This window comes from Channa argus, chromosome 12, assembly GCF_033026475.1.
Source record: "Channa argus isolate prfri chromosome 12, Channa argus male v1.0, whole genome shotgun sequence".
NCBI lineage: Eukaryota > Metazoa > Chordata > Actinopteri > Anabantiformes > Channidae > Channa > Channa argus.
Window position 1 is genome coordinate 19512928 of NC_090208.1, and position 23353 is coordinate 19536280.

At 48.8% G+C, this 23353-nt stretch overlaps 20 non-coding genes and 1 pseudogene across 20 annotated transcripts; all 21 read left to right on the plus strand.

The window, feature by feature from the left end:
• The first annotated feature begins 212 nt into the window (after nt 1-212).
• LOC137138509 (U1 spliceosomal RNA) lies at nt 213-376 on the plus strand. The gene has a single exon (XR_010916055.1). It is a non-coding gene; the product is annotated as a U1 spliceosomal RNA (small nuclear RNA).
• A 534-nt stretch (nt 377-910) lies between these two features.
• LOC137138510 (U1 spliceosomal RNA) lies at nt 911-1074 on the plus strand. The gene has a single exon (XR_010916056.1). It is a non-coding gene; the product is annotated as a U1 spliceosomal RNA (small nuclear RNA).
• Nucleotides 1075-1505: 431 nt separating this feature from the next.
• Nucleotides 1506-1669, plus strand: LOC137138511 (U1 spliceosomal RNA). The gene has a single exon (XR_010916057.1). It is a non-coding gene; the product is annotated as a U1 spliceosomal RNA (small nuclear RNA).
• A 534-nt stretch (nt 1670-2203) lies between these two features.
• On the plus strand, nt 2204-2367 carry LOC137138629 (U1 spliceosomal RNA). Its single transcript, XR_010916172.1, has one exon. It is a non-coding gene; the product is annotated as a U1 spliceosomal RNA (small nuclear RNA).
• A 431-nt stretch (nt 2368-2798) lies between these two features.
• Nucleotides 2799-2962, plus strand: LOC137138513 (U1 spliceosomal RNA). The gene has a single exon (XR_010916059.1). It is a non-coding gene; the product is annotated as a U1 spliceosomal RNA (small nuclear RNA).
• Nucleotides 2963-3392: 430 nt separating this feature from the next.
• On the plus strand, nt 3393-3556 carry LOC137138514 (U1 spliceosomal RNA). The gene has a single exon (XR_010916060.1). It is a non-coding gene; the product is annotated as a U1 spliceosomal RNA (small nuclear RNA).
• Nucleotides 3557-4090: 534 nt separating this feature from the next.
• On the plus strand, nt 4091-4254 carry LOC137138515 (U1 spliceosomal RNA). Its single transcript, XR_010916061.1, has one exon. It is a non-coding gene; the product is annotated as a U1 spliceosomal RNA (small nuclear RNA).
• Nucleotides 4255-4685: 431 nt separating this feature from the next.
• Nucleotides 4686-4849, plus strand: LOC137138516 (U1 spliceosomal RNA). The gene has a single exon (XR_010916062.1). It is a non-coding gene; the product is annotated as a U1 spliceosomal RNA (small nuclear RNA).
• Nucleotides 4850-5383: 534 nt separating this feature from the next.
• Nucleotides 5384-5547, plus strand: LOC137138630 (U1 spliceosomal RNA). Its single transcript, XR_010916173.1, has one exon. It is a non-coding gene; the product is annotated as a U1 spliceosomal RNA (small nuclear RNA).
• Nucleotides 5548-6065: 518 nt separating this feature from the next.
• Nucleotides 6066-6229, plus strand: LOC137138572 (U1 spliceosomal RNA). The gene has a single exon (XR_010916117.1). It is a non-coding gene; the product is annotated as a U1 spliceosomal RNA (small nuclear RNA).
• A 431-nt stretch (nt 6230-6660) lies between these two features.
• On the plus strand, nt 6661-6824 carry LOC137138676 (U1 spliceosomal RNA). The gene has a single exon (XR_010916208.1). It is a non-coding gene; the product is annotated as a U1 spliceosomal RNA (small nuclear RNA).
• A 418-nt stretch (nt 6825-7242) lies between these two features.
• On the plus strand, nt 7243-7406 carry LOC137138647 (U1 spliceosomal RNA). The gene has a single exon (XR_010916190.1). It is a non-coding gene; the product is annotated as a U1 spliceosomal RNA (small nuclear RNA).
• Nucleotides 7407-7924: 518 nt separating this feature from the next.
• On the plus strand, nt 7925-8089 carry LOC137138639 (U1 spliceosomal RNA). Its single transcript, XR_010916182.1, has one exon. It is a non-coding gene; the product is annotated as a U1 spliceosomal RNA (small nuclear RNA).
• Nucleotides 8090-8520: 431 nt separating this feature from the next.
• On the plus strand, nt 8521-8684 carry LOC137138517 (U1 spliceosomal RNA). The gene has a single exon (XR_010916063.1). It is a non-coding gene; the product is annotated as a U1 spliceosomal RNA (small nuclear RNA).
• Nucleotides 8685-9218: 534 nt separating this feature from the next.
• LOC137138631 (U1 spliceosomal RNA) lies at nt 9219-9382 on the plus strand. Its single transcript, XR_010916174.1, has one exon. It is a non-coding gene; the product is annotated as a U1 spliceosomal RNA (small nuclear RNA).
• A 431-nt stretch (nt 9383-9813) lies between these two features.
• Nucleotides 9814-9977, plus strand: LOC137138518 (U1 spliceosomal RNA). Its single transcript, XR_010916064.1, has one exon. It is a non-coding gene; the product is annotated as a U1 spliceosomal RNA (small nuclear RNA).
• Nucleotides 9978-10407: 430 nt separating this feature from the next.
• Nucleotides 10408-10571, plus strand: LOC137138550 (U1 spliceosomal RNA). The gene has a single exon (XR_010916096.1). It is a non-coding gene; the product is annotated as a U1 spliceosomal RNA (small nuclear RNA).
• Nucleotides 10572-11105: 534 nt separating this feature from the next.
• On the plus strand, nt 11106-11269 carry LOC137138389 (U1 spliceosomal RNA). The gene has a single exon (XR_010915940.1). It is a non-coding gene; the product is annotated as a U1 spliceosomal RNA (small nuclear RNA).
• A 430-nt stretch (nt 11270-11699) lies between these two features.
• Nucleotides 11700-11863, plus strand: LOC137138567 (U1 spliceosomal RNA). Its single transcript, XR_010916112.1, has one exon. It is a non-coding gene; the product is annotated as a U1 spliceosomal RNA (small nuclear RNA).
• A 430-nt stretch (nt 11864-12293) lies between these two features.
• LOC137138633 (U1 spliceosomal RNA) lies at nt 12294-12458 on the plus strand. The gene has a single exon (XR_010916176.1). It is a non-coding gene; the product is annotated as a U1 spliceosomal RNA (small nuclear RNA).
• A 5599-nt stretch (nt 12459-18057) lies between these two features.
• LOC137138680 (U1 spliceosomal RNA) lies at nt 18058-18211 on the plus strand (annotated as a pseudogene).
• Nucleotides 18212-23353: the final 5142 nt, after the last annotated feature.

The following is a 23353-nucleotide window of genomic DNA, read 5'->3' on the forward strand; positions in this document are numbered from 1 at the left end:
TACACAAGTCTTCCATTGCCTGCACGCTTAGTTTATAGCACCACACAGCCTAGGCTAATTGAGGCAGTGTTTGCAACTTTCCATCCACTGGAGCAGCAGACGAAGGCCAGCTCATGCTGAAGGGGCCGGACCCTGGGACTATGCGTCGAAAGCACCGTCAGCGAAGCTGCTGCCTCTAGGAATGCCCTGCTTGTCTCTGGCCTGTGCAACTTATACTTACCTGGCAGGGGAGATACCATGATCAAGAAGGTGGTTCACCCAGGGCGAGGCTCAGCCATTGCACTCCGGTTGTGCTGACCCCTGCGAATTCCCCAAATGTGGGAATCTCGACTGCATAATTTGTGGTAGTGGGGGACTGCGTTCGCGCTCTCCCCTGATTGTAAAGTGTGCAAAGACAAACGCGTCGGCCTCCAAGGCTTTTGCGGTCCCCCTCAAAGTGCTGTGCGTCACGCCGCTTTTGGCTTTTTCCGCCACGCCCCGCAAAGCCAGCGGTGTTGCCGTGACAGCTGTGTGTTCAGTGAGGCGAAAGAGCCAGCTGTCAAGAGGGAGTGGGCATGGGCAAGCTCGAGTCGTGTGCTCTCCTCTCTGAGTTTGTTCTGTCTTTGCATCTTTACACAAGTCTTCCATTGCCAGCACGCTTAGTTTATAGCACCACACAGCCTAGGTTAATTGAGGCAGCAGACGTAGGCCAGCTCATGCTGAAGGGGCCGGACCCTGGGACTATGCGTGGAAAGCACCGTCATTGCCAGCACGCTTAGTTTATAGCACCACACAGCCTAGGCTAAATGGAGCAGCAGACGAAGGCCAGCTCATGCTGAAGGGGCCGGACCCTGGGACTATGCGTGGAAAGCACCGTCAGCGAAGCTGCTACCTCTAGGAATGCCTCGCTTGTCTCTGGCCTGTGCAACTCATACTTACCTGGCAGGGGAGATACCATGATCAAGAAGGTGGTTCACCCAGGGCGAGGCTCAGCCATTGCACTCCGGTTGTGCTGACCCCTGCGAATTCCCCAAATGTGGGAATCTCGACTGCATAATTTGTGGTAGTGGGGGACTGCGTTCGCGCTCTCCCCTGATTGTAAAGTGTGCAAAGACAAACGCGTTGTGGTCCTTCTCAGAGTGCTGTGGGTCACGCCGCTTTTGGCTTTTTCCGCCACGCCCCGCAAAGCCAGCGGTGTTGCCGTGACAGCTGTGTGTTCAGTGAGGCGAAAGAGCCAGCTGTCAAGAGGGAGTGGGCATGGGCCAGCTCGAGTCGTGTGCTCTCCTCTCTGAGTTTGTTCTGTCTTTGCATCTTTACACAAGTCTTCCATTGCCAGCACGCTTAATTTATAGCACTACACAGCCTAGGCTAATTGAGGCAGTGTTTGCAACTTTCCATCCACTGGAGCAGCAGACGAAGGCCAGCTCATGCTGAAGGGGCCGGACCCTGGGACTATGCGTCGAAAGCACCGTCAGCGAAGCTGCTACCTCTAGGAATGCCTCGCTTGTCTCTGGCCTGTGCTACTCATACTTACCTGGCAGGGGAGATACCATGATCAAGAAGGTGGTTCACCCAGGGCGAGGCTCAGCCATTGCACTCCGGTTGTGCTGACCCCTGCGAATTCCCCAAATGTGGGAATCTCGACTGCATAATTTGTGGTAGTGGGGGACTGCGTTCGCGCTCTCCCCTGATTGTAAAGTGTGCAAAGACAAACGCGTCGGCCTCCAAGGCTTTTGCGGTCCCCCTCAAAGTGCTGTGCGTCACGCCGCTTTTGGCTTTTTCCGCCACGCCCCGCAAAGCCAGCGGTGTTGCCGTGACAGCTGTGTGTTCAGTGAGGCGAAAGAGCCAGCTGTCAAGAGGGAGTGGGCATGGGCAAGCTCGAGTCGTGTGCTCTCCTCTCTGAGTATGTTCTGTCTTTGCATCTTTACACAAGTCTTCCATTGCCAGCACGCTTAGTTTATAGCACCACACAGCCTAAGTTAATTGAGGCAGCAGACGAAGGCCAGCTCATGCTGAAGGGGCCGGACCTTGGGACTATGCGTGGAAAGCACCGTCATTGCCAGCACGCTTAGTTTATAGCACCACACAGCCTAGGCTAAATGGAGCAGCAGACGAAGGCCAGCTCATGCTGAAGGGGCCGGACCCTGGGACTATGCGTGGAAAGCACCGTCAGCGAAGCTGCTGCCTCTAGGAATGCCTCGCTTGTCTCTGGCCTGTGCAACTCATACTTACCTGGCAGGGGAGATACCATGATCAAGAAGGTGGTTCACCCAGGGCGAGGCTCAGCCATTGCACTCCGGTTGTACTGACCCCTGCGAATTCCCCGAATGTGGGAATCTCTACTGCATAATTTGTGGTAGTGGGGGACTGCGTTCGCGCTCTCCCCTGATTGTAAAGTGTGCAAAGACAAATGCGTTGTGGTCCTTCTCAGAGTGCTGTGGGTCACGCCGCTTTTGGCTTTTTCCGCCACGCCCCGCAAAGCCAGCGGTGTTGCCGTGACAGCTGTGTGTTCAGTGAGGCGAAAGAGCCAGCTGTCAAGAGGGAGTGGGCATGGGCCAGCTCGAGTCGTGTGCTCTCCTCTCTGAGTTTGTTCTGTCTTTGCATCTTTACACAAGTCTTCCATTGCCAGCACGCTTAATTTATAGCACTACACAGCCTAGGCTAATTGAGGCAGTGTTTGCAACTTTCCATCCACTGGAGCAGCAGACGAAGGCCAGCTCATGCTGAAGGGGCCGGACCCTGGGACTATGCGTGGAAAGCACCGTCAGCGAAGCTGCTGCCTCTAGGAATGCCCCGCTTGTCTCTGGCCTGTGCAACTCATACTTACCTGGCAGGGGAGATACCATGATCAAGAAGGTGGTTCACCCAGGGCGAGGCTCAGCCATTGCACTCCGGTTGTGCTGACCCCTGCGAATTCCCCAAATGTGGGAATCTCGACTGCATAATTTGTGGTAGTGGGGGACTGCGTTCGCGCTCTCCCCTGATTGTAAAGTGTGCAAAAAGAAATGCGTTGTGGTCTCCTCAGAGTGCTGTGCGTCACGCCGCTTTTGGCTTTTTCCGCCACGCCCCGCAAAGCCAGCGGTGTTGCCGTGACAGCTGTGTGTTCAGTGAGGCGAAAGAGCCAGCTGTCAAGAGGGAGTGGGCATGGGCAAGCTTGAGTCGTGTGCTCTCCTCTCTGAGTTTGTTCTGTCTTTGCATCTTTACACAAGTCTTCCATTGCCTGCACGCTTAGTTTATAGCACCACACAGCCTAGGCTAATTGAGGCAGTGTTTGCAACTTTCCATCCACTGGAGCAGCAGACGAAGGCCAGCTCATGCTGAAGGGGCCGGACCCTGGGACTATGCGTCGAAAGCACCGTCAGCGAAGCTGCTGCCTCTAGGAATGCCCTGCTTGTCTCTGGCCTGTGCAACTTATACTTACCTGGCAGGGGAGATACCATGATCAAGAAGGTGGTTCACCCAGGGCGAGGCTCAGCCATTGCACTCCGGTTGTGCTGACCCCTGCGAATTCCCCAAATGTGGGAATCTCGACTGCATAATTTGTGGTAGTGGGGGACTGCGTTCGCGCTCTCCCCTGATTGTAAAGTGTGCAAAGACAAACGCGTCGGCCTCCAAGGCTTTTGCGGTCCCCCTCAAAGTGCTGTGCGTCACGCCGCTTTTGGCTTTTTCCGCCACGCCCCGCAAAGCCAGCGGTGTTGCCGTGACAGCTGTGTGTTCAGTGAGGCGAAAGAGCCAGCTGTCAAGAGGGAGTGGGCATGGGCAAGCTCGAGTCGTGTGCTCTCCTCTCTGAGTTTGTTCTGTCTTTGCATCTTTACACAAGTCTTCCATTGCCAGCACGCTTAGTTTATAGCACCACACAGCCTAGGTTAATTGAGGCAGCAGACGTAGGCCAGCTCATGCTGAAGGGGCCGGACCCTGGGACTATGCGTGGAAAGCACCGTCATTGCCAGCACGCTTAGTTTATAGCACCACACAGCCTAGGCTAAATGGAGCAGCAGACGAAGGCCAGCTCATGCTGAAGGGGCCGGACCCTGGGACTATGCGTGGAAAGCACCGTCAGCGAAGCTGCTACCTCTAGGAATGCCTCGCTTGTCTCTGGCCTGTGCAACTCATACTTACCTGGCAGGGGAGATACCATGATCAAGAAGGTGGTTCACCCAGGGCGAGGCTCAGCCATTGCACTCCGGTTGTGCTGACCCCTGCGAATTCCCCAAATGTGGGAATCTCGACTGCATAATTTGTGGTAGTGGGGGACTGCGTTCGCGCTCTCCCCTGATTGTAAAGTGTGCAAAGACAAACGCGTTGTGGTCCTTCTCAGAGTGCTGTGGGTCACGCCGCTTTTGGCTTTTTCCGCCACGCCCCGCAAAGCCAGCGGTGTTGCCGTGACAGCTGTGTGTTCAGTGAGGCGAAAGAGCCAGCTGTCAAGAGGGAGTGGGCATGGGCCAGCTCGAGTCGTGTGCTCTCCTCTCTGAGTTTGTTCTGTCTTTGCATCTTTACACAAGTCTTCCATTGCCAGCACGCTTAATTTATAGCACTACACAGCCTAGGCTAATTGAGGCAGTGTTTGCAACTTTCCATCCACTGGAGCAGCAGACGAAGGCCAGCTCATGCTGAAGGGGCCGGACCCTGGGACTATGCGTCGAAAGCACCGTCAGCGAAGCTGCTACCTCTAGGAATGCCTCGCTTGTCTCTGGCCTGTGCTACTCATACTTACCTGGCAGGGGAGATACCATGATCAAGAAGGTGGTTCACCCAGGGCGAGGCTCAGCCATTGCACTCCGGTTGTGCTGACCCCTGCGAATTCCCCAAATGTGGGAATCTCGACTGCATAATTTGTGGTAGTGGGGGACTGCGTTCGCGCTCTCCCCTGATTGTAAAGTGTGCAAAGACAAACGCGTCGGCCTCCAAGGCTTTTGCGGTCCCCCTCAAAGTGCTGTGCGTCACGCCGCTTTTGGCTTTTTCCGCCACGCCCCGCAAAGCCAGCGGTGTTGCCGTGACAGCTGTGTGTTCAGTGAGGCGAAAGAGCCAGCTGTCAAGAGGGAGTGGGCATGGGCAAGCTCGAGTCGTGTGCTCTCCTCTCTGAGTATGTTCTGTCTTTGCATCTTTACACAAGTCTTCCATTGCCAGCACGCTTAGTTTATAGCACCACACAGCCTAAGTTAATTGAGGCAGCAGACGAAGGCCAGCTCATGCTGAAGGGGCCGGACCTTGGGACTATGCGTGGAAAGCACCGTCATTGCCAGCACGCTTAGTTTATAGCACCACACAGCCTAGGCTAAATGGAGCAGCAGACGAAGGCCAGCTCATGCTGAAGGGGCCGGACCCTGGGACTATGCGTGGAAAGCACCGTCAGCGAAGCTGCTGCCTCTAGGAATGCCTCGCTTGTCTCTGGCCTGTGCAACTCATACTTACCTGGCAGGGGAGATACCATGATCAAGAAGGTGGTTCACCCAGGGCGAGGCTCAGCCATTGCACTCCGGTTGTACTGACCCCTGCGAATTCCCCGAATGTGGGAATCTCTACTGCATAATTTGTGGTAGTGGGGGACTGCGTTCGCGCTCTCCCCTGATTGTAAAGTGTGCAAAGAGAAACGCGTTGTGGTCCTCCTCAGAGTGCTGTGCGTCACGCTGCTTTTGGCTTTTTCCGCCACGCCCCGCAAAGCCAGCGGTGTTGCCGTGACAGCTGTGTGTTCAGTGAGGCGAAAGAGCCAGCTGTCAAGAGGGAGTGGGCATGGGCAAGCTCGAGTCGTGTGCTCTCCTCTCTGAGTTTGTTCTGTCTTTGCATCTTTACACAAGTCTTCCATTGCCAGCACGCTTAGTTTATAGCACCACACAGCCTAGGTTAATTGAGGCAGCAGACGAAGGCCAGCTCATGCTGAAGGGGCCGGACCCTGGGACTATGCGTGGAAAGCACCGTCATTGCCAGCACGCTTAGTTTATAGCACCACACAGCCTAGGCTAAATGGAGCAGCAGACGAAGGCCAGCTCATGCTGAAGGGGCCGGACCCTGGGACTATGCGTGGAAAGCACCGTCAGCGAAGCTGCTACCTCTAGGAATGCCTCGCTTGTCTCTGGCCTGTGCAACTCATACTTACCTGGCAGGGGAGATACCATGATCAAGAAGGTGGTTCACCCAGGGCGAGGCTCAGCCATTGCACTCCGGTTGTGCTGACCCCTGCGAATTCCCCAAATGTGGGAATCTCAACTGCATAATTTGTGGTAGTGGGGGACTGCGTTCGCGCTCTCCCCTGAATGTAAAGTGTGCAAAGACAAACGCGTTGTGGTCCTTCTCAGAGTGCTGTGGGTCACGCCGCTTTTGGCTTTTTCCGCCACGCCCCGCAAAGCCAGCGGTGTTGCCGTGACAGCTGTGTGTTCAGTGAGGCGAAAGAGCCAGCTGTCAAGAGGGAGTGGGCATGGGCCAGCTCGAGTCGTGTGCTCTCCTCTCTGAGTTTGTTCTGTCTTTGCATCTTTACACAAGTCTTCCATTGCCAGCACGCTTAATTTATAGCACTACACAGCCTAGGCTAATTGAGGCAGTGTTTGCAACTTTCCATCCACTGGAGCAGCAGACGAAGGCCAGCTCATGCTGAAGGGGCCGGACCCTGGGACTATGCGTGGAAAGCACCGTCAGCGAAGCTGCTGCCTCTAGGACTGCCTCGCTTGTCTCTGGCCTGTGCAACTCATACTTACCTGGCAGGAGAGATACCATGATCAAGATAGTGGTTAACCCAGGGCGAGGCTCAGCCATTGCACTCCGGTTGTGCTGACCCCTACAAATTCCCCAAATGTGGGAATCTCAACTGCATAATCTGTGGTAGTGGGGGACTGCGTTCGCGCTCTCCCCTGATTGTAAAGTGTGCAAAGACAAACGCGTCGGCCTCCAAGGCTTTTGCGGTCCCCCTCAAAGTGCTGTGCGTCACGCCGCTTTTGGCTTTTTCCGCCACGCCCCGCAAAGCCAGCGGTGTTGCCGTGACAGCTGTGTGTTCAGTGAGGCGAAAGAGCCAGCTGTCAAGAGGGAGTGGGCATGGGCCAGCTCGAGTCGTGTGCTCTCCTCTCTGAGTTTGTTCTGTCTTTGCATCTTTACACAAGTCTTCCATTGCCAGCACGCTTAGTTTATAGCACCACACAGCCTAGGCTAATTGAGGCAGCAGACGAAGGCCAGCTCATGCTGAAGGGGCCGGACCCTGGGACTATGCGTCGAAAGCACCGTCAGCGAAGCTGCTGCCTCTAGGAATGCCCCGCTTGTCTCTGGTCTGTGCAACTCATACTTACCTGGCAGGGGAGATACCATGATCAAGAAGGTGGTTCACCCAGGGCGAGGCTCAGCCATTGCACTCCGGTTGTACTGACCCCTGCAAATTCCCCAAATGTAGGAATCTCGACTGCATAATTTGTGGTAGTGGGGGACTGCGTTCGCGCTCTCCCCTGATTGTAAAGTGTGCAAAAACAAACGCGTTGTGGTCCTCCTCAGAGTGCTGTGCGTCACGCCGCTTTTGTCTTTTTCCGCCACGCCCCGCAAAGCCAGCGGTGTTGCCGTGACAGCTGTGTGTTCAGTGAGGCGAAAGAGCCAGCTGTCAAGAGGGAGTGGGCATGGGCAAGCTCGAGTCGTGTGCTCTCCTCTCTGAGTTTGTTCTGTCTTTGCATCTTTACACAAGTCTTCCATTGCCAGCACGATTAGTTTATAGCACCACACAGCCTAGGTTAATTGAGGCAGCAGACGAAGGCCAGCTCATGCTGAAGGGGCCGGACCCTGGGACTATGCGTGGAAAGCACCGTCATTGCCAGCACGCTTAGTTTATAGCACCACACAGCCTAGGCTAAATGGAGCAGCAGACGAAGGCCAGCTCATGCTGAAGGGGCCGGACCCTGGGACTATGCGTGGAAAGCACCGTCAGCGAAGCTGCTACCTCTAGGAATGCCTCGCTTGTCTCTGGCCTGTGCAACTCATACTTACCTGGCCTGGGGAGATACCATGATCAAGAAGGTGGTTCACCCAGGGCGAGGCTCAGCCATTGCACTCCGGTTGTGCTGACCCCTGCGAATTCCCCAAATGTGGGAATCTCGACTGCATAATTTGTGGTAGTGGGGGACTGCGTTCGCGCTCTCCCCTGATTGTAAAGTGTGCAAAGACAAACGCGTTGTGGTCCTCCTCAGAATGCTGTGCGTCACGCCGCTTTTGGCTTTTTCCGCCACGCCCCGCAAAGTCAGCGGTGTTGCCGTGACAGCTGTGTGTTCAGTGAGGCGAAAGAACCCGCTGTCAAGAGGGTGTGGGCATGGGCCAGCTCGAGTCGTGTGCTCTCCTCTCTGAGTTTGTTCTGTCTTTGCATTTTTACACAAGTCTTCCATTGCCACCACGCTTGGTTTATAGCACTACACAGCCTAGGCTAATTGAGGCAGTGTTTGCAACTTTCCATCCACTGGAGCAGCAGACGAAGGCCAGCTCATGCTGAAGGGGCCGGACCCTGGGACTATGCGTGGAAAGCACCGTCAGCGAAGCTGCTGCCTCTAGGAATGCCCCGCTTGTCTCTGGCCTGTGCAACTCATACTTACCTGGCAGGGGAGATACCATGATCAAGAAGGTGGTTCACCCAGGGCGAGGCTCAGCCATTGCACTCCGGTTGTGCTGACCCCTGCGAATTCCCCAAATGTGGGAATCTCGACTGCATAATTTGTGGTAGTGGGGGACTGCGTTCGCGCTCTCCCCTGATTGTAAAGTGTGCAAAGACAAACGCGTCGGCCTCCAAGGCTTTTGCGGTCCCCCTCAAAGTGCTGTGCGTCACGCCGCTTTTGGCTTTTTCCGCCACGCCCCGCAAAGCCAGCGGTGTTGCCGTGACAGCTGTGTGTTCAGTGAGGCGAAAGAGCCAGCTGTCAAGAGGGAGTGGGCATGGGCAAGCTCGAGTCGTGTGCTCTCCTCTCTGAGTTTGTTCTGTCTTTGCATCTTTACACAAGTCTTCCATTGCCAGCACGCTTAGTTTATAGCACCACACAGCCTAAGTTAATTGAGGCAGCAGACGAAGGCCAGCTCATGCTGAAGGGGCCGGACCTTGGGACTATGCGTGGAAAGCACCGTCATTGCCAGCACGCTTAGTTTATAGCACCACACAGCCTAGGCTAAATGGAGCAGCAGACGAAGGCCAGCTCATGCTGAAGGGGCCGGACCCTGGGACTATGCGTGGAAAGCACCGTCAGCGAAGCTGCTGCCTCTAGGAATGCCTCGCTTGTCTCTGGCCTGTGCAACTCATACTTACCTGGCAGGGGAGATACCATGATCAAGAAGGTGGTTCACCCAGGGCGAGGCTCAGCCATTGCACTCCGGTTGTACTGACCCCTGCGAATTCCCCGAATGTGGGAATCTCTACTGCATAATTTGTGGTAGTGGGGGACTGCGTTCGCGCTCTCCCCTGATTGTAAAGTGTGCAAAGACAAATGCGTTGTGGTCCTTCTCAGAGTGCTGTGGGTCACGCCGCTTTTGGCTTTTTCCGCCACGCCCCGCAAAGCCAGCGGTGTTGCCGTGACAGCTGTGTGTTCAGTGAGGCGAAAGAGCCAGCTGTCAAGAGGGAGTGGGCATGGGCCAGCTCGAGTCGTGTGCTCTCCTCTCTGAGTTTGTTCTGTCTTTGCATCTTTACACAAGTCTTCCATTGCCAGCACGCTTAATTTATAGCACTACACAGCCTAGGCTAATTGAGGCAGTGTTTGCAACTTTCCATCCACTGGAGCAGCAGACGAAGGCCAGCTCATGCTGAAGGGGCCGGACCCTGGGACTATGCGTGGAAAGCACCGTCAGCGAAGCTGCTGCCTCTAGGAATGCCCCGCTTGTCTCTGGCCTGTGCAACTCATACTTACCTGGCAGGGGAGATACCATGATCAAGAAGGTGGTTCACCCAGGGCGAGGCTCAGCCATTGCACTCCGGTTGTGCTGACCCCTGCGAATTCCCCAAATGTGGGAATCTCGACTGCATAATTTGTGGTAGTGGGGGACTGCGTTCGCGCTCTCCCCTGATTGTAAAGTGTGCAAAAAGAAATGCGTTGTGGTCTCCTCAGAGTGCTGTGCGTCACGCCGCTTTTGGCTTTTTCCGCCACGCCCCGCAAAGCCAGCGGTGTTGCCGTGACAGCTGTGTGTTCAGTGAGGCGAAAGAGCCAGCTGTCAAGAGGGAGTGGGCATGGGCAAGCTCGAGTCGTGTGCTCTCCTCTCTGAGTTTGTTCTGTCTTTGCATCTTTACACAAGTCTTCCATTGCCTGCACGCTTAGTTTATAGCACCACACAGCCTAGGCTAATTGAGGCAGTGTTTGCAACTTTCCATCCACTGGAGCAGCAGACGAAGGCCAGCTCATGCTGAAGGGGCCGGACCCTGGGACTATGCGTCGAAAGCACCGTCAGCGAAGCTGCTGCCTCTAGGAATGCCCCGCTTGTCTCTGGTCTGTGCAACTTATACTTACCTGGCAGGGGAGATACCATGATCAAGAAGGTGGTTCACCCAGGGCGAGGCTCAGCCATTGCACTCCGGTTGTGCTGACCCCTGCGAATTCCCCAAATGTGGGAATCTCGACTGCATAATTTGTGGTAGTGGGGTACTGCGTTCGCGCTCTCCCCTGATTGTAAAGTGTGCAAAGACAAACGCGTCGGCCTCCAAGGCTTTTGCGGTCCCCCTCAAAGTGCTGTGCGTCACGCCGCTTTTGGCTTTTTCCGCCACGCCCCGCAAAGCCAGCGGTGTTGCCGTGACAGCTGTGTGTTCAGTGAGGCGAAAGAGCCAGCTGTCAAGAGGGAGTGGGCATGGGCAAGCTCGAGTCGTGTGCTCTCCTCTCTGAGTTTGTTCTGTCTTTGCATCTTTACACAAGTCTTCCATTGCCAGCACGCTTAGTTTATAGCACCACACAGCCTAGGTTAATTGAGGCAGCAGACGAAGGCCAGCTCATGCTGAAGGGGCCGGACCCTGGGACTATGCGTGGAAAGCACCGTCATTGCCAGCACGCTTAGTTTATAGCACCACACAGCCTAGGCTAAATGGAGCAGCAGACGAAGGCCAGCTCATGCTGAAGGGGCCGGACCCTGGGACTATGCGTGGAAAGCACCGTCAGCGAAGCTTCTGCCTCTAGGAATGCCCCGCTTGTCTCTGGCCTGTGCAACTCATACTTACCTGGCAGGGGAGATACCATGATCAAGAAGGTGGTTCACCCAGGGCGAGGCTCAGCCATTGCACTCCGGTTGTGCTGACCCCTGCGAATTCCCCAAATGTGGGAATCTCGACTGCATAATTTGTGGTAGTAGGGGACTGCGTTCGCGCTCTCCCCTGATTGTAAAGTGTGCAAAAAGAAACGCGTTGTGGTCTCCTCAGAGTGCTGTGCGTCACGCCGCTTTTGGCTTTTTCCGCCACGCCCCGCAAAGCCAGCGGTGTTGCCGTGACAGCTGTGTGTTCAGTGAGGCGAAAGAGCCAGCTGTCAAGAGGGAGTGGGCATGGGCAAGCTCGAGTCGTGTGCTCTCCTCTCTGAGTTTGTTCTGTCTTTGCATCTTTACACAAGTCTTCCATTGCCTGCACGCTTAATTTATAGCACTACACAGCCTAGGCTAATTGAGGCAGTGTTTGCAACTTTCCATCCACTGGAGCAGCAGACGAAGGCCAGCTCATGCTGAAGGGGCCGGACCCTGGGACTATGCGTCGAAAGCACCGTCAGCGAAGCTGCTGCCTCTAGGAATGCCCCGCTTGTCTCTGGCCTGTGCAACTTATACTTACCTGGCAGGGGAGATACCATGATCAAGAAGGTGGTTCACCCAGGGCGAGGCTCAGCCATTGCAGTCCGGTTGTGCTGACCCCTGCGAATTCCCCAAATGTGGGAATCTCGACTGCATAATTTGTGGTAGTGGGGGACTGCGTTCGCGCTCTCCCCTGATTGTAAAGTGTGTAAAACAAACGCGTTGTGGTCCTCCTCAGAGTGCTGTGCGTCACGCCGCTTTTGGCTTTTTCCGCCACGCCCCGTAAAGCCAGCGGTGTTGCCGTGACAGCTGTGTGTTCAGTGAGGCGAAAGAGCCAGCGGTCAAGAGGGAGTGGGCATGGGCCAGCTCGAGTCGTGTGCTCTCCTCTCTGAGTTTGTTCTGTCTTTGCATGTTTACACAAGTCTTCCATTGCCAGCACGCTTAGTTTATAGCACTACACAACCTAGGCTAATTGAGGCAGTGTTTGCAACTTTCCATCCACTGGAGCAGCAGACGAAGGCCAGCTCATGCTGAAGGGGCCGGACCCTGGGACTATGCGTGGAAAGCACCGTCAGCGAAGCTGCTGCCTCTAGGAATGCCTCGCTTGTCCCTGGCCTGTGCAACTCATATTTACCTGGCAGGGGGAGATACCATGATCAAGAAGGTGGTTCACCCAGGGCGAGGCTCAGCCATTGCACTCCGGTTGTGCTGACCCCTGCGAATTCCCCAAATGTGGGAATCTCGATTGCATAATTTGTGGTAGTGGGGGACTGCGTTCGCGCTCTCCCCTGATTGTAAAGTGTGCAAAGACAAACGTGTTGTGGTCCTCCTCAGAGTGCTGTGCGTCACGCCGCTTTTGGCTTTTTCCGCCATGCCCCGCAAAGCCAGCGGTGTTGCCGTGACAGCTGTGTGTTCAGTGAGGCGAAAGAGCCAGCTGTCAAGAGGGAGTGGGCATGGGCCAGCTCGAGTCGTGTGCTCTCCTCTCTGAGTTTGTTCTGTCTTTGCATCTTTACACAAGTCTTCCATTGCCAGCACGCTTAATTTATAGCACTACACAGCCTAGGCTAATTGAGGCAGTGTTTGCAACTTTCCATCCACTGGAGCAGCAGACGAAGGCCAGCTCATGCTGAAGGGGCCGGACCCTGGGACTATGCGTGGAAAGCACCGTCAGCGAAGCTGCTGCCTCTAGGAATGCCCGGCTTGTCTCTGGCCTGTGCAACTCATACTTACCTGGCAGGGGAGATACCATGATCAAGAAGGTGGTTCACCCAGGGCGGTGAAGGGGGATCAACAACAGAGAGGTGTCTCTAATGGCTGCAACCATGACTGGTTCCAGGAGGAACGCAGTAAGATTTGAACTACAGTCAAACTTGGAAATGGATCGTCTTCAGTTCAGCAGAAACATCATTCAGAAGGAGCTTGGCTTTCCCCCGACCCAGTTGGATTATATTTTTGCCTTTCCTGGAAAAAAGATGTTTGAGGTAGTGTTTTCTACAACTAAGCTTTATGAGTCATGCATTGACACATTTAATCGAAGTAAAGACTCAAACTCGAGGCTTATGGATATACGCCTTATCCCACTGTCTGAGAGGGAACCTAAGGCAATAACTGTCATAATGTATTCTGAAAAAGTCACAACAGATGATATAAAAACATGGCTTTCCTTTCAATGTACAGTCTTGCGTGGTATGGAGCTTAGGGACGAAGATGGCATAAGGACAGGCGCTAGGCGCTTCTATGTTCAGTTAAAGCGGGATGAGGACTCTGGACAACTTATACACCTGCCTTCAACTATACAATTAGGATCTATTAGAGGTCATGTCTTTTACCCAGGCCAGCCCAAAACTTGCAGAAAATGTGGGTCTAGGACACACCTAGCCGCAAATTGTGATACAACCTATTGCAAGAACTGTGAAGGTTGCGACCACATTACAAAAGATTGTCCTCAACCTATGAAATGTAATCTTTGCCGGTCTACAGCCCATACTTTCAGAACATGCCCAGAATCTTACGCTAATAGAGCCCGAAAACTTTCCCTCAAAGCCCAAAGACAGGGTGGAGGTGGGGCAATTGGGCAGATTTTTGCTATGGAAACATGTGACCAAGAGGAAGTTAATAGGCTACACCTGCCATTGACGAGTAAACAACTACCAGACTTGTACAATCAGGACAAATTTGAGTCAAGTGGAAGCCAATCAGCAGGTGACATACCCCGAGTGGTGGACACAGTTGGAGGGAGCCAGTTGGCTGTGGATGACATGGAGGAGGCGGTTGCTCAGAGAGAGTGGGGTAAAGTTTCACTTGCTACATCAACCATAGCGATGATCACAGCTGACCACTTAAGCTGTTCATCACAGGAATCTCTTGAAGTTTTAGACCACTGTGTCGATACGATGGCTGTTCAACCAACTCCTACCCCAATAAGTAGGTTGGGGTCGACTAAGGAATGTCGAGACATGTTGGACCTCATGTTGGCAGACCTCTCAAACCTTGAAAGAGATACAAATCGGGATGTTACCATTGAAGAGGGATGTTGTCCACCCAAAGACAAAGGATTAAGGACCCCTGCTCTGGTTTCTCCTCTTACCTGTGCCTCTTCGGACCTTTTGTTGCCCCGTAAACGATCACGGGAAACATCTACGGATTCTTCAACCAATAGCTTGGATGCAGACAAATGGCTGCACCTCCAGACAAACTCCCTACCCTTTTTAGACTCTGGGGGCCTGACCAGTTTTTCGGAGATTACTCAAATGAAGAACAAAGAGGTGGAGGGGATACAAAATGAGTGCTGCGATGCCTGGAAAACACAAAAGAAAAAAAAGAAAAAGGTTAAAATATCTATACCTGGCACTGATGTAAAGAGCTGATCTCACCTCTCTTATGTCCAATGCAATCCCTCAAAATAGTTACCATAAATACCAGGGGTTTGAATGACCCTATAAAATGTCAATCTGTCTTCAGTTTTTTACAAAGCAGTGGTGACATTTTTCTTTTACAAGAATGCTCACTCCCATTTATAGACAACTATGTAAAATATAAAGACAGATGGAAACAAGGAGAGTCCTTTTGGTCAGGGGACAATAAAAATAGGGCTTCAGGGGTAGTAATATTATTTAATAGAGGGTTTTTTAAAATTCAGAGAGTGGAAAAAGTCATAGATGGTAGGTTATTACTAGTTGATGTCGAAAATAATGGGCGTGAGCTGAGAATAATAAATGTCTACTGTCCTACGGATATGCAAGAGCGAATTTTGACTTTGCAAACCCTCCAATCCCTGATAATTTGTGGGAGGGACGTTGTTATTGGGGGAGATTTTAATTGTATTCTAGAAAAAGGAGATAGGAAAACAACATCCATTTCAGGTATTTATCCTGATACAAGCTCCCAGATGTTAAGGGACATAATTGAAGATTGTAATCTTATTGACGTTTACAAAAAGTTGAACCCTGATGAGCGAGGATATACATGGTGTAATGGTAAAACTTCTTCTCGGATTGATTTTATTTTTACAACATGTGGAGTTACATCAGTCCTTTGCGAAACTTATCCCGTACCTTTCTCAGACCATCATAAATTAGTTGGCACCTTACATATTCCAGGGCCATTTAAATTTAGTCGTGGCCCATGGAAACTTAATATAAGTGTGTTAGATAACCCGGAAGTAGTCTCAAGATATAAAAACAAGTGGGAACAGTGGCTCACTTTGCAACCCCTTTTTAAATGTTTGGGAGAGTGGTGGGAAAACATAAAACATAGAACAAAAATGTTTTTTATGTCAGAAGGAAAGAAATTAGCCAACAGAAAACGTGACAAACAAAACAGGATGCAAGCAAAATTACAGCGCTACTACAACCTTTTAAATCGGGGGTTTTCAGTGGGCAAAGAAATAGTTAATTTAAAAAAAGACATAATGACATTATTAAATGAAAAAAGTAAAGGAGTATTGATAAGAAGTAGGGTGAAACATCTGGAAGAAAATGAGAAGTGCTCCAGGTATTTCTTTAGAAAGTTGTCTAAAACAAAACAAGTAATGGACTACTTAATAGACAATAAGGGACGGGAACTTAAAGCTCCTAAAGATGTACTGAAAGAGGTGTATTCCTTCTATTCCAAACTTTATGAAGAAAGACAGACTACTAAGAGAGAGACAAATCTTCTTCTCTCTAAAGTGACAGCAAAGTTAGAGGAGAATGAGAGAGATGCGTTAGAAAGAGATTTGACAATTACAGATATAACAAAGGCCATGCAGAGTATGCAAAATAATAAAACCCCAGGCTTAGATGGTCTTCCTAAGGAGTTTTACGTTATGTTTTGGGACCAACTGAAACAACCCTTGCTAGAAGTGTATAAAGAATCCTTCTCCAAAGGGGTTCTTCCACTATCCATGCGTAAAGGGTTAATAACATTACTATTTAAAAAAGGACAAAAACATGACTTAAAGAATTGGAGACCTATATCTTTGCTAGGAGTAGATGTTAAAATACTGTCCAAGGCCCTTTACTTTCGTATGCAGTCTATAGTACACAGATTGGTCGGGGTCGATCAAACCTGCGGAGTACCAGGAAGACAAATTACTGACACTCTCGCTTTGGTCCGAGACTCATTCCTTTATTGTCAGGAGCGTAGCATTCCACTTAGTATTATGGGGCTAGACCTGGAGAAAGCGTTTGACAGCATAAGTCATCAGTATCTAAAGGTAATTCTGTCCCATTTAGGTTTTGGCAACATTTTCCAGAAATGGGTGCACCTACTATACACTGATTGTAATAGTACGGTGATGGTAAATGGTAGAGCTACAGATTGTTTTAATGTAAAATCAGGAGTTCGGCAGGGTTGCCCCCTCTCGCCGATCCTTTTTGTGTTAGCAATGGAGCCCTTAGCATGTGGCATACGGGAAAATCATAAAATTAGAGGACTACCTGTCCCAGGCAGTAATGGTAAAGAAGCAAAGGTAACACTTTATATGGACGACCTAACCCTTTTGTTGACAGATAATACATCTATAGGAGAAGCTTTGGGAGAGTGTGAAAAGTTTACTTTTGCTTCAGGTACAAAAATCAACAAGGATAAGAGTGAAATCTTATACTTAAACTGGAGAGAGACAATAGAGTCATGGGGAATGCAGGAAAAGAAAGACACAATAAAGATTTTGGGAGTACAGATAGGTAAGAATATGGTAAACAACAACTGGGAAGCAAAACTCCCTAAAGTGAAAGGAAAATTACTACAATGGAAAGATGGAGACCTATCATTCGAAGGAAAAATCTTAGTAGTAAAAGCAGAAGTGCTGGCCTCATTAACATACCTGGCAGCTACTTTCCCAACTCCCCATAAAACCATTGCGTCTCTTCGGAAGATTATTTTCCAATTTATTTGGAGCGGACAGCATGAAAAACTAAAAAGAGATATAATGTACGGGCCTGTGGGAATGGGTGGAAAAGCAGTACCAGAAATTGAAAGTAAAATGAAAGCAATGTTTATTACACCGATTCTTAAAGTTTGTCTGAATGAAAAAAAAGATGTTATGTGGGGTCATTTTGCCTCCTTTTGGATTGGCCAACAGGTGTTAAGAGCATGGGGACAGCGAATTCCACTGAAAAAACCCTTTTCTGACACTCACCCTAGAATTTACGATACAGTAGAGACATTTTTGAAATTGGGCCTGACACAAATTGCGGTTAATAAAATAACAAGGACAGCAATTGAGAAGGAATTAGCCCCTTCTCCAAGAATGGTACCTGTGGGCAAACTGACAGAGGTCCAATGTAAAATGGCATGGAGTAACGTAAACAGTAAATTTCTGACAAATAGTTTCAAAGATCTAGCCTGGCAAATAGTTCATCAGTGCTTGCCTACAAAAAGTTTTCTTGAGAAAAGGAATTGTACAAGAAGTGCTCAGTGCCCCAGAGAAAAGTGTGGTGACACCGAATCTGTCAAGCATTTATTTTGGACATGTCCCTTTGCTCAGAAAGTTGGTCATTTGTAACTCCTTGGTTAAAAGACCTATATAATTGTGCACTGACCTTTGAAATTATTACATATGGTTGTTTGCAAAGTACTACAGAAAAAGATGTTAATGAATGGTGGTTTGTGATAAATAGTGTAAAAGAGAGCTTATGGAAAGCTAGGAATATTTTGGTTTTTAAGCAACAAACAATTCCATACGAGACAGTAATAAAGAGTATTATGCATACTGTAAAGGACTATGTTACAAGATATACCTCTTATAAAACAAAGGAGGAAATAGCAAAATCGTGGAAAATTCCTGGTTTTCCCTTTAAATAATATTTTGTCCCTCCTTTCTTTGTAATATGTATTATATAATGATTTGTATATTTTGAAATGTAAGTACAGAAAGTGTGTGACCAGATGTATTTGTGCAAAGAAGTAATAAAAACCTTGAAAATTGAAATTGAATTGGTTCACCCAAGGCGAGGCTCAGCCATTGCACTCCGGTTGTGCTGACCCCTGCGAATTCCCCAAATGTGGGAATCTCGACTGCATAATTTGTGGTAGTGGGGGACTGCGTTCGCGCTCTCCCCTGATTGTAAAGTGTTCAAAGACAAACGCGTCGGCCTCCAAGGCTTTTGCCGTCCTCCTCAAAGTGCTGTGCGTCACGTCGCTTTTGGCTTTTTCCGCCACGCCCCCGCAAAGCCAGCGGTGTTGCCGTGACAGCTGTGTGTTCAGTGAGGCGAAAGACCCAGCTGTCAAGAGGGAGTGGGCAAGGGCCAGCTCGAGTCGTGTGCTCTCCTCTCTGATTTTTTTTTGTCTTTGCATCTTTACACAAGTCTTCCATTGCCAGCACGCTTAGTTTATAGCACCACACAGCCTAGGCTAATTGAGGCAACTTTCCATCCACTGGAGCAGCAGACGAAGGCCAGCTCATGCTGAAGGGGCCGGACCCTGGGACTATGCGTGGAAAGCACCGTCAGCGAAGCTGCTGCCTCTAGGAATGCCCGGCTTGTCTCTGGCCTGTGCAACTCATACTTACCTGGCAGGGGAGATACCATGATCAAGAAGGTGGTTCACCCAGGGCGGTGAAGGGGGATCAACAACAGAGAGGTGTCTCTAATGGCTGCAACCATGACTGGTTCCAGGAGGAACGCAGTAAGATTTGAACTACAGTCAAACTTGGAAATGGATCGTCTTCAGTTCAGCAGAAACATCATTCAGAAGGAGCTTGGCTTTCCCCCGACCCAGTTGGATTATATTTTTGCCTTTCCTGGAAAAAAGATGTTTGAGGTAGTGTTTTCTACAACTAAGCTTTATGAGTCATGCATTGACACATTTAATCGATGTAAAGACTCAAACTCGAGGCTTATGGATATACGCCTTATCCCACTGTCTGAGAGGGAACCTAAGGCAATAACTGTCATAATGTATTCTGAAAAAGTCACAACAGATGATATAAAAACATGGCTTTCCTTTCAATGTACAGTCTTGCGTGGTATGGAGCTTAGGGACGAAGATGGCATAAGTACAGGCGCTAGGCGCTTCTATGTTCAGTTAAAGCGGGATGAGGACTCTGGACAACTTATACACCTGCCTTCAACTATACAATTAGGATCTATTAGAGGTCATGTCTTTTACCCAGGCCAGCCCAAAACTTGCAGAAAATGTGGGTCTAGGACACACCTAGCCGCAAATTGTGATACAACCTATTGCAAGAACTGTGAAGGTTGCGACCACATTACAAAAGATTGTCCTCAACCTATGAAATGTAATCTTTGCCGGTCTACAGCCTATACTTTCAGAACATGCCCAGAATCTTACGCTAATAGAGCCCGAAAACTTTCCCCCAAAGCCCAAAGACAGGGTGGAGGTGGGGCAATTGGGCAGATTTTTGCTATGGAAACATGTGACCAAGAGGAAGTTAATAGGCTACACCTGCCATTGACGAGTAAACAACTACCAGACTTGTACAATCAGGACAAATTTGAGTCAAGTGGAAGCCAATCAGCAGGTGACATACCCCGAGTGGTGGACACAGTTGGAGGGAGCCAGTTGGCTGTGGATGACATGGAGGAGGCGGTTGCTCAGAGAGAGTGGGGTAAAGTTTCACTTGCTACATCAACCATAGCGATGATCACAGCTGACCACTTAAGCTGTTCATCACAGGAATCTCTTGAAGTTTTAGACCACTGTGTCGATACGATGGCTGTTCAACCAACTCCTACCCCAATAAGTAGGTTGGGGTCGACTAAGGAATGTCGAGACATGTTGGACCTCATGTTGGCAGACCTCTCAAACCTTGAAAGAGATACAAATCGGGATGTTACCATTGAAGAGGGATGTTGTCCAACAAAGACACAGGATTAAGGACCCCTGCTCTGGTTTCTCCTCTTACCTGTGCCTCTTTGAACCTTTTGTTGCCCCGTAAACGATCACAGGAAACATCTACGGATTCTTCAACCAATAGCTTGGATGCAGACAAATGGCTGCACCTCCAGACAAACTCCCTACCCTTTTTAGACTCTGGGGGCCTGACCAGTTTTTCGGAGATTACTCAAATGAAGAACAAAGAGGTGGAGGGGATACAAAATGAGTGCTGCGATGCCTGGAAAACACAAAAGAAAAAAAAGAAAAAGGTTAAAATATCTATACCTGGCACTGATGTAAAGAGCTGATCTCACCTCTCTTATGTCCAATGCAATCCCTCAAAATAGTTACCATAAATACCAGGGGTTTGAATGACCCTATAAAATGTCAATCTGTCTTCAGTTTTTTACAAAGCAGTGGTGACATTTTTCTTTTACAAGAATGCTCACTCCCATTTATAGACAACTATGTAAAATATAAAGACAGATGGAAACAAGGAGAGTCCTTTTGGTCAGGGGACAATAAAAATAGGGCTTCGGGGTAGTAATATTATTTAATAGAGGGTTTTTTAAAATTCAGAGAGTGGAAAAAGTCATAGATGGTAGGTTATTACTGGTTGATGTCGAAAATAATGGGCGTGAGCTGAGAATAATAAATGTCTACTGTCCTACGGATATGCAAGAGCGAATTTTGACTTTGCAAACCCTCCAATCCCTGATAATTTGTGGGAGGGAAGTTGTTATTGGGGGAGATTTTAACAACATCCATTTCAGGTATTTATCCTGATACAAGCTTCCAGATGTTAAGGGACATAAGTGAAGATTGTAATCTTATTGACGTTTACAAAAAGTTGAACCCTGATGAGCGAGGATATACATGGTCTAATGGTAAAACTTCTTCTCGGACTGATTTTATTTTTACAACATGTGGAGTTACTTCAGTCTCATGCGAAACTTATCCCGTACCTTTCTCAGACCATCATAAATTAGTTGGCACCTTACATATTCCAGGGCCATTTAAATTTAGTCGTGGCCCATGGAAACTTAATATAAGTGTGTTAGATAACCCGGAAGTAGTCTTAATATATAAAAAGAAGTGGGAACAGTGGTTCACCTTGGAACCCCTCTTTCAATGTTTGGGAGAGTGGTGGGAAAACATAAAACATAGAACAAAAATGTTTTTTATGTCAGAAGGAAAGAAATTAGCCAACAGAAAACGAGACAAACAAAACAGGATGCAAGCAAAATTACAGCGCTGCTACAATCTTTTAAATCGGGGGTTTTCAGTGGGCAAAGAAATAGTTAATTTAAAAAAAGACATAATGACATTATTTTTTCCTAATGACCACTGTGTCGATACGATGGTTATTCAACCAACTCCTACTGCAATAAGTAGGTTGGGGTCGACTAAGGAATGTCGAGACACGTTGGACCTCATGTTGGCAGACCTCTCAACACTTGAAAGAGATACAAATCAGGATGCTACCATTGAAGGGGGATGTTGTCCACCCAAAGACGAAGGATTAAGGACCCCTGCTCTGGTTTCTCCTCTTACCTGTGCCTCTTCGGACCCTTTGTTGCCCCGTAAACGATCACAGTAAACATCTTTTCAACCAATAGCCTGGAGGCAGAAAAATGGCTGCACCTCCAGAAAGACACTCTACCCTTTTTAGACTGTGTGGGTCTGACCAGTTTTTCGGAAATTACTCAAATGAGGAACAAAGAGGTGGAGGGGATACAAAATGAGTGCTGCGATGCCTGAAAAACACAAAAGAAAAAAAAGAAAAAGGTAAAAATATCTATACCTGGCACTGATGTAAAGAGCTGATCTCAGCTTTCTTATGTCCAGTGCAATCCCTCAAAATAGTTACCATAAATACCAGGGGTTTGAATGACCCTATAAAATGTCAATCTGTCTTCAGATTTTTACAAAGCAGTGGTGACATTCTTCTTTTACAAGAATGTTCACTACAACAAACAATTCCAAATGAGACAGTAATATAGAGTATTATGTGTAACTTAACCAAGGTGAATGTCACTCCTAACTGGCTAGTCTGGAACCCTTCCCTGCTCTTCTCACTCTGCATTGTGTTATTGTTGATGTGAAGAATAATGGCCAGGAGGCTCGCATCTATTCCTGTCCTCCCGTTTATTATCTGGATGGAAATAACATATATACTGGTCATTCAGTTGGCTCGCCTCAGGAACACAGGGAACTACAAGAGAATAAGTTATGTAAGCACATTAGCAGCTAGCTTAGTGAGCGTGCAACTCCTTATTATTTTTTTAATTTAGTGCTTCAACAATGTACCATAACTACTTATAGCATTTCTGGGTAGTTTTTCCACTTAATGCACTGTAAATCTCAGACATAAAATAAACACACTGATATTAATAACAATACCATATGCAGTGCTGCAGCAACCAACTCACTTGGGGCACAACTTTCATAAACTGGCAATGTACAATTTGCCAGTAGTGTTTACCCACTGTGAGAAGGCGCCCCTGAGCTAACTATTTCAGTGAAACCATGGATCTATACCACTTATGATAATGACAGCAAGTGGATACACATACTTCAGAAACACTGTTACATATGCATACTGTTTAAGATTATGCTATAAAATATGCTTTGTATAAAACAAATGAGGAAATAGCTAAATTGTGGAACATCACTAAGTTTCCCTTTTGAATAATATTTCATCTTTTTTCCTTGTAATAGTTACTATATTATTTTTGCTATTTTTTGAAATGTAAATACAAGAAAATTGTGCAAAGTGGGTGAACAGATGTATTTGTGCAAAGAAATAATGAAAACTTGAAAACTGAATGGATTGGTTCACCAAGATTGAAAACACGAAACTTTAAACATGGAAAAGAATCTTTTCGAGTTCACCAGGAACATCATTCAGAAGGAGCTTGGTTTTCTACCTTTCTATCTGCCTTTCCTGGTAAATATCTAGTATTCAATTCAATTTCAATTCAACATTATTTATATAGTGCCACTTCACAACTAAGTCATCTCAAGGCACTTTACACAATAAAGTCAAGGCTATAAAGATGTATAGAGAGAACCCAACAATTCCCCCTTGAGCAAGCCCTATTCAATTCAATTCAATTCAACTTTATTTATATAGCGCCAATTCACAACACAGTCATCTCAGGGCACTTTACAGAATAAAGTCAAGATTATAAAGATATATAAAGAGAACCCAACAATTCCCCGTGGAGCAAGCCATAGGCAACAGTGGAGAGGAAAAACTCCCTTTAACGAAAGAAACCTCCAGCAGAACCAGGCTCAGGGTGGACGGCCATCTGCCTCAACCGGTTGGGGTGAGTGGAAAGGGGAGAGAGAAAAGAACAGAGCA